The following is a 13,603-nucleotide window of genomic DNA, read 5'->3' on the forward strand; positions in this document are numbered from 1 at the left end:
AAAGACTACAGATTTAGAAGGATGTGGGATAATAATGACAAGTGATTAAACAAAGAATAAAAGATGGAAGTTAGGAATTTTGAAATTTAGGGAGTGGGGGGGGAAAGGCAGATTAAACTAAAAAGAAAATCATTGCCTGAAAAACATGCCAATTAGAAACAAAGTAATCATATTAAGACTCTGTGCCACAAGACTCTAATTGTTCTACTAAAAGTCAACTTAAATCCACTGTAGAGAGGTCTTAGTTGAGACCAAGAGGAAGAATAATGTACCACAATTCAAATTCAAATTCATCAAATTCTATTAGAATAGTTAATTGCCTGCATTTACAGTGATTTCGTAATCTCCCATTATGGCAGCTGCAGGGAGAAGAGAGAGCAGGGGGACATGTGAATTCTTGGCACTGAAATCACAGAATCTGTGTTAAAGGCTTATTAAAACTATTTAATCCCTTTCCCTGCTGATTCTGGATTGTCCCCCATTGTACACTTCCTAGTGTTTTGTCTAACCTAGTCTAAAACATCCCAAGCGATGGTAATGTCCTCAGTTCCCTTAGGAACTTCAAGGCTAATGGATTTCACTGGCAGAGACGTTTTTTGATCTGCTTCCTACATTTGCCCTCACTTTATTCCTTTTTATTAAGCAGGTTTCTTGCCTTCTCTTTTTCATGTGAAAGATATGAGGTACGCCATGAATATTAGAAATTCCACCTCCTGCCCTGTCGTTAGCTGATCCTTCACTTGGAAACCTTACAGTTTCCAAGTGAGGGATCTAGAGGATTTCCATCCAGATAAAGCCGGCAGTGATCTGCCAGAAGTATGAACCATCAGTATAGCCATACTTTTTTCTCTAGCTGCTGCTGTGCCACTAGAAGTGGTTTCCATACAGAGTCCTCAGCCAGCTACTTGTCACCACCCTCTTCCTAGAGGTTATGCACACCCTCCCACTCCTGATTTTCTGGCTGAGCTATTGCTAGAATTGCTGCTTAAAGTAAGCCAGCTTAGTTAAAGTCTGTTTAAACAGTGAATTATTGCTTACCCATCTCTTTCTGGCTGACACAGGCTAGACAACCCTCCTAGCTACATCTCATCTAGCTGACAGAAGAAAGAGTATCCCCCAGCAAGTTGGTGGTGACCTTTGATGAAGCAGAAGGAGAAATGCAAAAGAGTCACATTTGCCTCCCTGCTCCTGATGCTCTGTGTAAACTGGGAACAACTGTGACAAGAGATACCTACAGACTGCAAAGAGACAGGCTAAACTTTTACCAGACTGAAGGTGCCCAATTAAGCCAAGCCAACACTGTGGTTTGTTACAAAAACAACTTACTACTTTGCTTGCTTGATAAGATTACTTAAAGTGCAAATAGTTTCTTTTTTTAAAAAAAAATCCATTTTTGGTTCTCTACAGATGCTGACCGGATCTCTGAAAAGGAGGACTCACACAGTTAGGTTATGTGGTTCCAGAAACCACAGTTGCATGTGCTGTCCTTCCAGCCTGAGGATCAAAAAGAGGGATTCCAGCCCAAGAGAAGATGCAGTTAGTCACTTGTAGTGCTATGCTTCTGCAGAGCAGTCAAACTTTATTTGGTTATTTATATACTTTATAAATACTCTAGATGCTTTCAGCAAAGCTGCTAGTCATCTTAGTGATAGAAATAGCTGAGAATTAGGAATCAGTGCATTTTTAACAAACAGAACACACTATCCCTCTCACTGAAATCAGAATTTCTGTCCACAAAGCATAACCGCTATCTGAAAGTTAAATCTTTAGGACTCTTTTAATGCTTTACAAATGGCTGAGGATGGGGTGGTAAATCCCTTTTTTTCTAGGCCTGTTCTAAATTATAATGTTTTGCCAACATAGCTATGTCAGTTCCCGGTGTGAAAAATTCACATCCCCAGCAGATATTGCTATGTTTGCAGAACTCCTGGTGCAGATGCAGCTTTGCCAAAAGGGGAGAGCTTATATTGGCTCAACTTACATCACTTAGGGAGGTGGTGTTGCTATGCCAGAAAAACTTCTGTCAGTTTGAACAGTACGTACTGCGGGGTGCTCCGCCAGCTACAGCGATGGTGGAGCTGTGGGGTAGACAAGATCACAATCACTGTTGCTCCATACATTCACTTTTAATTAGCGTATTAATCAACATGCCACATTTGAGAAATGCATCTCATGAAAGACTGCTGCATTTATTGACATCCTCAGTCTGCACGTCTGCTAATATATCAGAACTGCTACTTTGATGCCTGTCTTGAAACAAGAAACCATGTGCTACTCAAATGTGTATTCTTGGAAATCAAACAGCTAAATTATGACCTCCCTAGGTGTGTTGGCACCTTTGCTGCAGTCATATAATTTTAAGTTTTCTTGTTTCCCTGCTTGGCATCTGCTAGCATCCAGGCCTGGATTTTGGAAGTACATAGCTCATCCAATCTCTTCTGACTCTGTCAAAGATATTTTTAGATTTATTGTGATCTAAGTTTAACTGACAAGTATTTTTATTTAAAAAAAAAAAAGAAAAAAGAAAAAAGTTACAGTAAATTCTCTGAAGTGTCTTTAATTTGTCCTTGATGCCCTTTTCTCCAAGATATCACATCAACTACTTTCACATGACTCTGAATGCTACTCGTGCCTGAAATGTATATAGATAGATACTGATTTCAGCAGTTGTTTTCAGTATCAGCTGGTTCCTTCCTCTGGCTAGAGACGTGTCTGGCAGTTCTTTCCGGTGCTGCGTGACCTCCATGTTTATGTCTGATATCCTGTCTCCATTTATGACAGACTGTAATATCATGTTCACTTGATAACATTTATGAAATAAATATGTTGTGCTTTATAAGAAGAAAATCTAAGATAAAATATTCTTAAATGTGGTGTTTGGTTTTGCTTTTAAATTTCATTTGAATTGTCCTAAAAATTGCAAACTAAAATTCAGTAAAGTCCATGAGATATTTTCCATACAATAAAAGCATTAGAAGTACTGCTTAAGGAAGCGATAGAAAGGAGAGCCTTCGAAGTAGTGCCATGAGAGTGTTCACCCCATTTATACTAGCTGTATCTTCCATAATTAGTTGATTTAGCTCTACCTTTCACAACTGTGACAGAATGAGTTGCAATAACTTAACTTGAAGACAAATACATCTTCATGTAGAAAGTGGCAGTGGTGCCTGGCCTTTGGGAGAACAGGACAGGCATCTATCATTGTGTCGATTACTACTGAAAGTCCAACACAAATCTGGACATCACCTTAAGAGCAGGAAAGCTGATACCTACAATAGGAGCTACAACTGGCACCTGGCAAATTCCTGACAGTTCATTCCTTTTAAAATAAAATCATACCAGTAGTTTTGAGCCAGCAGCTTTTCCATTCCCCCTACTTACCTCCTTCTAGCTGCAGTATCATCTGTGTAACACCACTGGCTGTATGTGTTGTAAAAAAACATTAAGGAGGACATCAGAATCCCAAAGTATCACTGAATTCTTTGTGTCTCAGCAACATGTGTGCCAACAGGAATTAGAACAAGTAGAACAGAATTTAACTGGAGCAACGAAAATGTGAAGATAAACGGCCTTCACAGTTCTGACATGTCTGTCTGGCAAGCAAGCAAGAAAAGCACTACTACATTAGATACACATGGTCTTAGCTCTAGCTATTAGCATGCGTAAAGATGTTCCACTAGCAGTGGATGCACTCAGAATGAACAGAAAATACTATGGTATTTGTGACCAGCTATCCAGAAAAGTTAGATAAGACTTTTTTTCCAGTCTGTAACAACTCAGGGATCTACTGAACAGCACTCTTAATCCCATATGTTTATATATATTTAAGTAGAAGCTAATTTCAAAATAAATTATACAAATATTATGCTCAAATTAATGAAAAGACTTGTTCTAGGTTAGAATTAAAGCAGGAAAAAAACCACCCTGAAAGCAAACTGGGAGGAAACTTCCAGCTCCACTGTGTGTGAACAGCAGTGAAAAGAGCCTGTAATTTCTTTGAATTGTGGAAGGGAACAAAATCACTTTCCTGCTATTCTTTCACAGCCATTTCATTTCCTGAGTGTACAGCTTTCTTTGAAAGTTTGCTAATAACTTAATTAATTAACCAGCTTAGACTCTGAGTCATTTACTCCTGCCAGGCTCTGCTTTGCACAGATATAGCTGTATTAAATTGGCTTTGTCACAAAACTGTTCCCTCTTCCCTCATCACCCTGATTCGACACAATCTTAGTTTATGGGCAAACTTGAAAACGTCACAAAAAACTTGGTGATGAGATTCCCCTCTATGCCTTAATAAGCCAAAATGCAAAAGGATATGAAAGGAGTTTAAGGAAGAAAAAATCTTTTAACCTGAATAAAGACTTCTAATGGAGAAAATGAAGCAAATAGCAAAACTCTTTTACACGTAGAAGATGTGACCTTGCAGGCAGGCCACCATCTTACTGAGCTATTCGCACTGAGCAGGACTGCGACATTTCAGAGTACAAAGGTATTTGGAAAGAATAGGTGGGATCAGCCAATTTGCTAACCTCTCTGCTAATACTGCCAGTTGTGGTGGTGTTTGCAATGTGGGCACCTGTTCAAAAAAGAACAGAACAGAGACAACTCCCTTTACACAAACTTTTCCATTTTGTGAACTACATCTTAGAGGAGACCACATCCCTCCTGTACAGTCTGTGGGCCATGTCCCATCCCACCAGTAACCAGATAATATTTCTGTAATAGCTACAGTAACTGAGTTTATGAACACAGCTGAGAAGTAACACCCCCCCCCCAAAAAAAAAAAACACAACAAAAAAACCCAAAAAACAAAAACAACCCCAACCCAACATAAACAGAAATGAATGGGAATTTTCAACTTCTCTTAATTCTATTTAGCATCTGGAAATGAAACAGCTACAGCTCTCACTGGCTGACTGGTGTCCTCTGCCTGACAGCTGTCGGACCAGGAGGCACCCAGTGCCACAGCAGTAAGTGCTGACTAGGACATTGAGTCATGAAAGTCAGACTAGATGTCACCTGAGCGGGGAAATCAAACTGCGTTAGGGTGCAGGTTCCCTGTCTAACCATCAGAGACAGTCAGCAACCTCCAGAACTAGATGTGAAGGGAAAGAGCATCACTTGGATTTGTCTGACGTTTCCATTGAGGAACTGAGCCGTGCACCTTACCTTTATCTACCTCTTGCATCTGGCACAGATCAGGTGCATAAAATCTGCCCAGCTCTACTTACCAGCCACTACTGCAACCTATGTGTCCTAGGGAAAATACAGTGAACCATAACAAGTGTTTTGAAAAAGCCAAAGACACTCGGTGGAAGTGTCCCAAGCTGAACTTGATGAGGGGATTGAACTTGCCTCAGCTCCAGGGATTCCTGCTCCAACACGCAAACAACATGTGATTTATGATATCTGTTGCAGTTCTAAGTTTAAAATGTTTACTGCACTCCTAATGTTTTATCCACTCCAAAACAAAGACAAAAGTTTCCAACAGGAGGGTGTTGAGCTGTGGGTAACTTTATAAAGTATCAGTTAGTGACTTGCTGGGAAAAGAACAAATAAACAAACAAAAAAGGAAAAAGCCAAAACCAACCCAGAAATATTTAATTTCCTCCACAATGAAGATGAATTCCTCCAATTCTTTACAACTCTGCCAGTGCTCCTTCTCATTCCCATCCCCTCTGTTATCCTCACAATGTGTTATTTTGAGCTTGTTTTCAGCTGGGCAATTAATAACGACAAGCTAACACCGTGGCTTTTTGTTGTTGTTTGTGTGTTTCCCCTGGGAGATTCCTTAAGAAACATACAGCTGCTCTCTGGAACAGGCCCGGTTCGGTCTGCAACCACACGACGTCCCCACGGCTGCTGCGGCGGCGGGACGCGCTCCTCGGGGAGGATGAGGAAGGAAGGGGGGGACTCACCTCGGTGCCGGCGTGCGGGACACGGAGCCGAGAAGGGCAGCGGGAGCCGGGCGGGGGGGGGGGGGGGGGCGGGGGGAGCGGGGAACGGTCGCGGCGGGGCCGGCTGCAGAGCAGAGGTGCGGTGCCGACAGCGAAGTTCCGAGAAGGCAAACTTCTGACGGGGCGCCTCTCGCGCTCCACGGGACTTCGCGCCCCTCCGCCCGCGGCCCTCTCAGCGAGCCGTGCCCTCTCCACGCCTCGGGCTGCCCGCGGCCCCGGCGGGAGGCAGAGCGGGGCTGCGAGAACGAGCACCGCGGCACCCCCCGGAGCAGAGGCGAGGAAGGAAGGCGCGCGGGTTAGGCGGCGGCCGGGCCTGCCCGGGAGACATAGGGCAAGGAGAAGAGAAGCAAACCCAGGCTGGGGAGGGCTCTGGGCAACCCCGACAGGTTGTGGAAAGGCTTCAGGGGGCCGTGCTCTCCCCTGAGAACCTGCCCAAAGCAGCGTTCCCCATCCAAGTGCTGCCCACCACCTGCACACCTGCAGCATGGGGCAGTCCTGCTGTAATAGTCATAGAATTATAGTATGGTTTGGGTTGGAAGGGACCTTAATGATCATCCAGTTCCAACCCCCTGCCATGGGCAGGGACACCTTCTACTAGAGCAGGTTGCTCAAAGCCCCATCCAATGTGACCTTGAACACTGCCAGGGATGCGGCATCCAGAACTTGTCAAGGCAACCTGTGCCAGTGTCTAAACGCCCTCGTAGTAAAGAATTTCTTCCTAACATCTAATCTGAATCTGCCCTCTGTCAGTTTAAATCCATTCCCCTTGTCCTGTCACTACAAGCTATATAAAAAGTCCCTTGCCAGATATCTTGAAGCCCATCTTTAAGTACTGGAAGGCTGCTAATATTTGCTCTTTTATTTCTAAGGTGCCATGGTAGATCTTGCTGAAATTTTGCAGATACGATAACTTGCCTAAAATCACATAATTCTCTACCAGCCCTCTTGAAAAATGTGAGCATGGTTGATATTGGTGGACTTACCTTTATAGAAAATTCTCTAGCTTCAGAAGAGAGAGCTCTAATCTTTACCAAGTAAATTGCATATACATTGCTTCTGGGAGGTATACCAGTGATGAGGATAGATGTTATACTAAGAAATTCAGTGTACAGCTATGCTATAGGAGCCAGAAACTTTTAGCAAGTAAGTTTTTACAGTTGATTTGCTTTTATAAATAGTTTATATAGCTTTTCCAATTGCAGATCTCCACCAGTCTGGACATTTTATTTCAGCCATTGGAAGACAATATACATTAAAAGAAGCACAGCTGCTCTGCAGGCAGTCTCAGCTCATTATTTTTAATTAATATCTTTCTATATGCAGGCATATAAAAAAAATCTTTTCTCTTTGTCCTAGGATTCATGGCAGTGATGTGCCAGTCTGCCAGTAAATCTGAAACCTGAAGAGTTTGCTTTTAGAACCTTCAGTGGAGATCAAAGTTACAATAAAGTTACAATAAAGTTACACTGAAAACTTTTGCCTGTATCAGGCTTACTGTAGAGTTGTTACTTAAGCCCTGAGCCATATCTTTTTCAAGAAGTTTGGACTTTTGTAACAGCAAAATAAATCAATGCTGTCCAAAAATAAGAACAATTTCCCCATACTGGGGACCAATATACTTCAGCAAACACTGGCTGTAAAACAAAGAAATACTTTTTCCCCAGCTTCTACAGACATAGTTTTCCTCTGGTGCCCTGGCAGGGAAGCTGAGCTACAGCTGTTTCCTGACTTGTAGGACTTTGGAGGGATCGTTGTCCCTCAATAGGCTAATCCTTTCTGGAGAAGGCATATTCACATATACAACTCACACGTAGTCATTAGCACAGTATTTATGCATGACATTGCCTTGACTGTCAGTGTCACCCTGATATGGCTAGGAGCTTGATTTTCCACCTGTATCAGTCTGTAAGTCTAATGCTGCTCTTCTTTGGTGGACCCCTTAATGAGAGCATACAGGAAAAGGCTAGAGGTGTTTAGGTTATATTCAGTATGAACCATCATTCCCATTGTGAATGTGTGATCACAGCAGTGCTTTGCAAAAAGTTCAGCATGGTTAGAAAGAGACCCATTTGAAAGGATACAAGCCATCCTTGGACTTTCTAATCTTTCCTGCTTCATCAAAATAGTTCTAAACCTTCCACACTTTATAAAGCAGAAGGACAAATATCTTTTGAAAGCCTTTCAGACATAGTTATGTTATTTTTCTAAGAAACATAAGATAGTGCTGACTAAAGCATAATAAAGTATCATCCACATGTGCAAAGAATCTGCCCTTGGTCTGTGAAAGTCTTCCCTTCTGAAGACATATATAGTTTCATCTTTAATTTTTTATGTGGGACTTTTTGGGTAGAAGTTAATCAGATAATTGTGACAGTTTTATATGAATTCTGACCTGTTCCAAAAAGCACTCCAGAGGACATCATACATTGTTGGGTGAAAAGTTTGTATGACTTTTTTCTTTTTCCACCTTAACATTGACAGGCTGCTGCTGTATAATAGTAAATCCCCAATTCTGATTTGTCTTACATATGCAAAGCCTCTCGTCTGTCATGCCTGCCTCCCAACCACAGCACCTGCTGTAGTACACTCCTGTGAGCTTCACCAAATACTTCCCAGTCACACCAGCTTGCCCCTGAGACACATCTCTGCCATTGGCAGAAAGCCACATTGCTTTTATAGCCCCCTCACTCCTCCCAGCCCTGGAAAAATATGTGCTTGAAAGAAATGTTAGGAGCTGCAGAGTTTTCCATTTTCATTTCAATCAACTCTTGAGTCCATGCATTCAATCTCTATTTAAGGGAGTGTAAGATACCCCCAGGTCAATGTCCGCAGCAGTTGACTCTTCTTGGATTTCAGTTATGCCGTTGGAGACTGTAGGGCTGGGCACAGGGAGGAATGACTGGATGAAACAGACCCGCTGGTTTTCTTCGAAGGCTGGTGGGAAAGATGTAAAATATCTTGGCACACTTTGTCCTCTCCTACTAGTCAAAGGACACATAGAGTTCTGTGTCAGTGGCTGCCTTTCCTCCCATAAATCTTATAAAGCCTTTCTTAAGACCTTATTTTTCAGTACCAGCCCGGCCATCTTCTCACACTTGCATTGACAAATAATTCTATGCAATTGCAGGATTAATGTGGTGCTAAAAGAGCCTATAAGCAAGATTATCAAATAAAAAGCACTACTTGGGATTTTTTCAGCATGCCTTTCTTTTTTTTTTTTTTTTTCCCAGGAGAGTTATTAAAAAAATTATTACTAAATCTAGAGATTCTATTTATATGCTGTGGGCATTCTGCTGAATATGACAGAGCACACTGTCTGTGGACGCAAGTTTAAGACAGCAGTTTATGATCTCTGCTTATTCCATTCCTGAGAGACATGGGAAATATATGAAAGCCTCCCCAGCCTGCTGATCAAGAGGCTGCCCTTCAGCTTGCTTTTCCTACCTACCTACCTGCCATAAAATAGCTTCAGGGGACTAAAAAGAGTTTTAGTTAGTTCTAACTTTTACCTGTAATTATGGACTATTTGACAGCAAAAAAAGGCTGGTAGAAATGCTGACTGTTTTTTCCAAGTGCGTTTAGGGTAGACAGCTATAATGTAATGAAAGACACAGCTCTTCATAAGAATGAAACAAAGGTTGAAATATTTTTGGTGCTGGGTGAGTTTGCACTAATTTACTGTGGGAAAATGTTATGTTACTTTATTATAGTGCTCTTCTGGGTCGATTTTGCAGATTACAGATATGACATAGCAGAATTTATAAGTAAGATTAACTGATTTTGTAGCTTCACCTTGTCATTCTTCCACAGACATATAATCTCGTAGAAATCAACTACAGATGTCTGTATTTCCAGACTTTTTAGCAGGAGACTTTTCATTATTAGGCCTGCAATGTTATAGAAATGATAACAGGTGACAATAAGGAAAAAACCCAATGTGTGTGCACATATATGTGCGCACGTATGCTGCATTATGTATGCGTGCATATGTAGGCATCTGTACATTACTGCTGTAACTTCTCTGGCCTTGGAAATTTCCTTCAGCTCTTGTAGCCAGAAGTTAACAGTAACTATTGCTTTGCCAGCTGCTTGCTGCTCTGAAACATTTTCTTTTGATTTCTTCAATTAATTCTCTCTACCTGTCAATTAAATGTTTCTTCTTGATTTCAGCAGTCTTCTTGATGGTGGCCCTTAGGAGTGCTTGGGAATTTTTGTTCTATGGTGTCTGAACCTGTTCCTTCTGTCAATAACTGTTAACACGCCCTACCCTATGTCACTGCTGAAGCTGGAATGCTACCCTCTTTAGGCTCCTTCCTCTAAGTCACTGCTTGTCCTGAGACACTGCTAGAAAAAAAAGCCACGTCAACAATTTACCATAAGCATTAAGAATTCACCTTTTTTATTTTAGTCTTAATGTTTTTTCTCCTTTTACATAGCTATAGAATATGGTTAAATGCCACCAGATCCAATTGGTATTTAACCACCATACCTCCCTGGAAGCATATTTAATAATTTAGTGACTACGTAAGCTTTGCCTCAAAGCAGTCAGCGATGCCTTTTGGTTCAACTTGAAATACAATCAAATGTTAAAATTTTGCATTGAGGAAAAGAAATTGGCCAGTTCCGCTCTTGATTATGTACATACTTGCCTTTTTAAGCTATCAGTTTCAATACTTAAGAATAACTGTAGGCTGAATAAAATGCACAAGAAATTGATAACAAGCCTCTATACCAAGTACATATCCATGTAAAGTTTGTATTCTTTCCCTTTTGCTAAGATATTTCTTCTTACATCTGAAACATACTTTTGATGTATCTCTTCAAGAAATGCATATCCAGAATTAAAGGACAATGTACTGGTTTATCTGAATACCTTGTTACACTAGAGTGACCAGGCAACTTTCCGTCTGCAGTTTTTGCAAAGAGGTTCCTGGCTGACCCAGAAGTTATGTTTTATCTTTGTCGGTCTCCAAGAGCTCAGCCAGGTAAAATAGTGCAGCTTGAATTACTTCATCCATAAAACTCCTTTTGAAGTCTTGCCAGCTGCCTCCTTTTGTTTTGAATGATTTGGCAGACATTGGGGAAAAAATAAAATCTTGGCTATGCTGTGAAACATGTCCACCTCTGCCACAAAAACGCAGTCCCTGTCACTTGTGCTGAAGAAAATTGCTATCACTGTACTTCATAAAAGTTGCTGTGCTGAGATTTTCTGGGTGATATTCAATTAACATTGCTGACTGGATCCATGAGGCATGGGGTCAATGGAAAATCTGCTTAATAGTTTAGAAAAACTTTTAGACTCAATCCTCAAGGAACTGAGGAAGCCCATTGTTCACTGCAACAGTGTGGATTATAAACATTTTAAATTGTAACCTCTGTTTTGTCCTGTAAACTGACTTGAGGTTTAGGACTTCCATTTTGGATTGTGTACTGAGGTTATGTCTAACTTCTGTGACTGAATTTGTTCTGTTGATCTAGTATGATCTTGATAAAATAAACAGTGACCTGTTAAAGCCTGATCATAACAGCATTTCTTTTAATGTGTTCATGAGCAACCCTAATGCCAGGAACAAGGTGAAAGAAAACTGAAATAGGGTAGGATGAGGGAACCTCACATGGATAGCAGACCATACACCTTCCACTTGGAAATGCCACGCTCCAGCAGTTATCTACTGAATACATCCCCTGCTAAGCCCAGAGCTGGTAGGAATTGGAGAGAAGCAGCAGTTATTGTACAGACCTCTCAGGTAATCCTCAGGGTGGAGAGTAACCAAACACTGATGTCACTTATCAAAACCTGATGATGCTATGGCAGTTATAAAATAGAAAAGGGAAGAGAAAATTCATCATCTGACATTAGTTTTATCTCAGTAGCTTCTGCCCAAAGGTGGACTGTGTACAGGGAAGGAGACAAAAGAAGATGTTGAGTACAGAAATAAAATGGCAAAATAGAAAATAAAAGCGTGAACAAACAATAAAAACCACACACAGATTTGTAAGTAAATATTTGAGTAAGTTGGGATTATTTTTGACTCATTTTGCAAGCAAGAACCCAGGCAAAAAGTTTATTTCTAGTTTAAATTTCCAATTCCCCAGTTCTCTATTAATAGACGTGTGTGATAAGAGTTGTCAGAGGTGCAGGAAAACTTCCATATGAGGAGTGATTGAAATGGCCTGGGATTTCTTTGTTTAAAAAGGGAGAGAAATAGGAGAGGCTCAGTTGGAGAGATTCAAATAGAGGCAGATAGAACCAAGAGAGTTTCCAGTTCCATGGAAGAAGAGGGCATCTGTAGAAAGTGAATAAAAGAAAACTCAAAACCCGTAAACCCCCCTACAAGTTTCTACAAGTCATTTCTACAAGTCAAATTGTCAGACACTAGAGCTTGTCATTGCAAGTTACCATTAAGGTAAAAAACTTGGGAGAATTCAAAAGAGGCGTACGGATGAAAGACTTCCTGAATTAAATGCAAAAGAATGGGAAAAAAAGCAACCCTGCCCACTAGGAAATAAAAATTCTGCTTGAAAACAGACTCTGAAATTTAGCCTAATGTCTACAGGAAGAAATGTCTCCTAAAGCTGTGTTATTTGGTAGCTATGTATCTACCACAAGTTCCTTTGTTACAAGACAGAGTTTGACACTAGCTGCAGTTAGAAACAAAGGTCTTGCTCAATGGACCACTGCATAACACTGCTGGTGTTGTGCCTCCCAGAGTGATGAATTAAGTTTTGCAATTCAGAAAAGACTTCTAATTCCTATTTCTTACTCTTTTTTTTTTTTTTCCCCTGGAAGCTAGTCATTCCATCTTTGCTCTGTGCTGGGAAAAGGATGGACAGTTATGTGATATGGAAAGAGTTTTCCTGATGGCTATTCTAGCTGGCTGTTATTTCATCCCAATAAATCTGCTAGCTTTTCAATGTGCCTGCCTTCTGACAGTCTTTCTGTTGCTCCCAGGTAACTTCTTTGCTCTTAGCTGATTGCTTTTGGATTCATCCTCCTTTATAACCACAGCTCAAAGAACCATTTCTGGCATGCCTCAGTCTAAAGGATTAATATTGTACTAAACATTGTTTGATCTGTATTTCATCCCATACTTTAAAAAATTTCCTGCTCTTTTACTCGCTCACTCACTCAGCTGCAGTGAGCAACTTTTCATGCAAACTCAGTCTGTCAACCGATGGCCAAATAAAACAAATTAAATGTTCCACTAACAGGTTGGGGATGTAAGGGTGCTTTTAACTATTGTTTTTTGCTAAAGTCCGAAGAAGACATTAAAACTATCTTGGGATATCAACAAACTCCCAGGATGAAAAGAAAGTGCTATTCCTAAAATTTCTTCTGCAGGCAAGAAATAACAGAGGGAGATAAAAAAGAGGAGCAGGTCCATAATATGTACGGGGAGTTTTGTGTGTGTACACAACTGCAGAGTCACAGAAGCACAAGCTAATAACAGATAGATAAAATTACCCAAAAGAAACTGCTTAAAACTTCAAATGAAATGCAGACTTTGAATTCTTAATTGTAATTTTTATGACTAATTGCGCAATAATAATGACTTCTTTTTAGCTTCATGAACATCAAGAATTATGTTTACAATCTGAAAATCAGTCTGTAAATCTGAACATTAGGAAATTTTTTTGTAAAGTTT

Source organism: Pezoporus occidentalis, unplaced genomic scaffold (assembly GCF_034315485.1).
Source record: "Pezoporus occidentalis ecotype Australia unplaced genomic scaffold, CSIRO_AGI_Poc_V1 ctg4, whole genome shotgun sequence".
Lineage (NCBI taxonomy): Eukaryota > Metazoa > Chordata > Aves > Psittaciformes > Psittacidae > Pezoporus > Pezoporus occidentalis.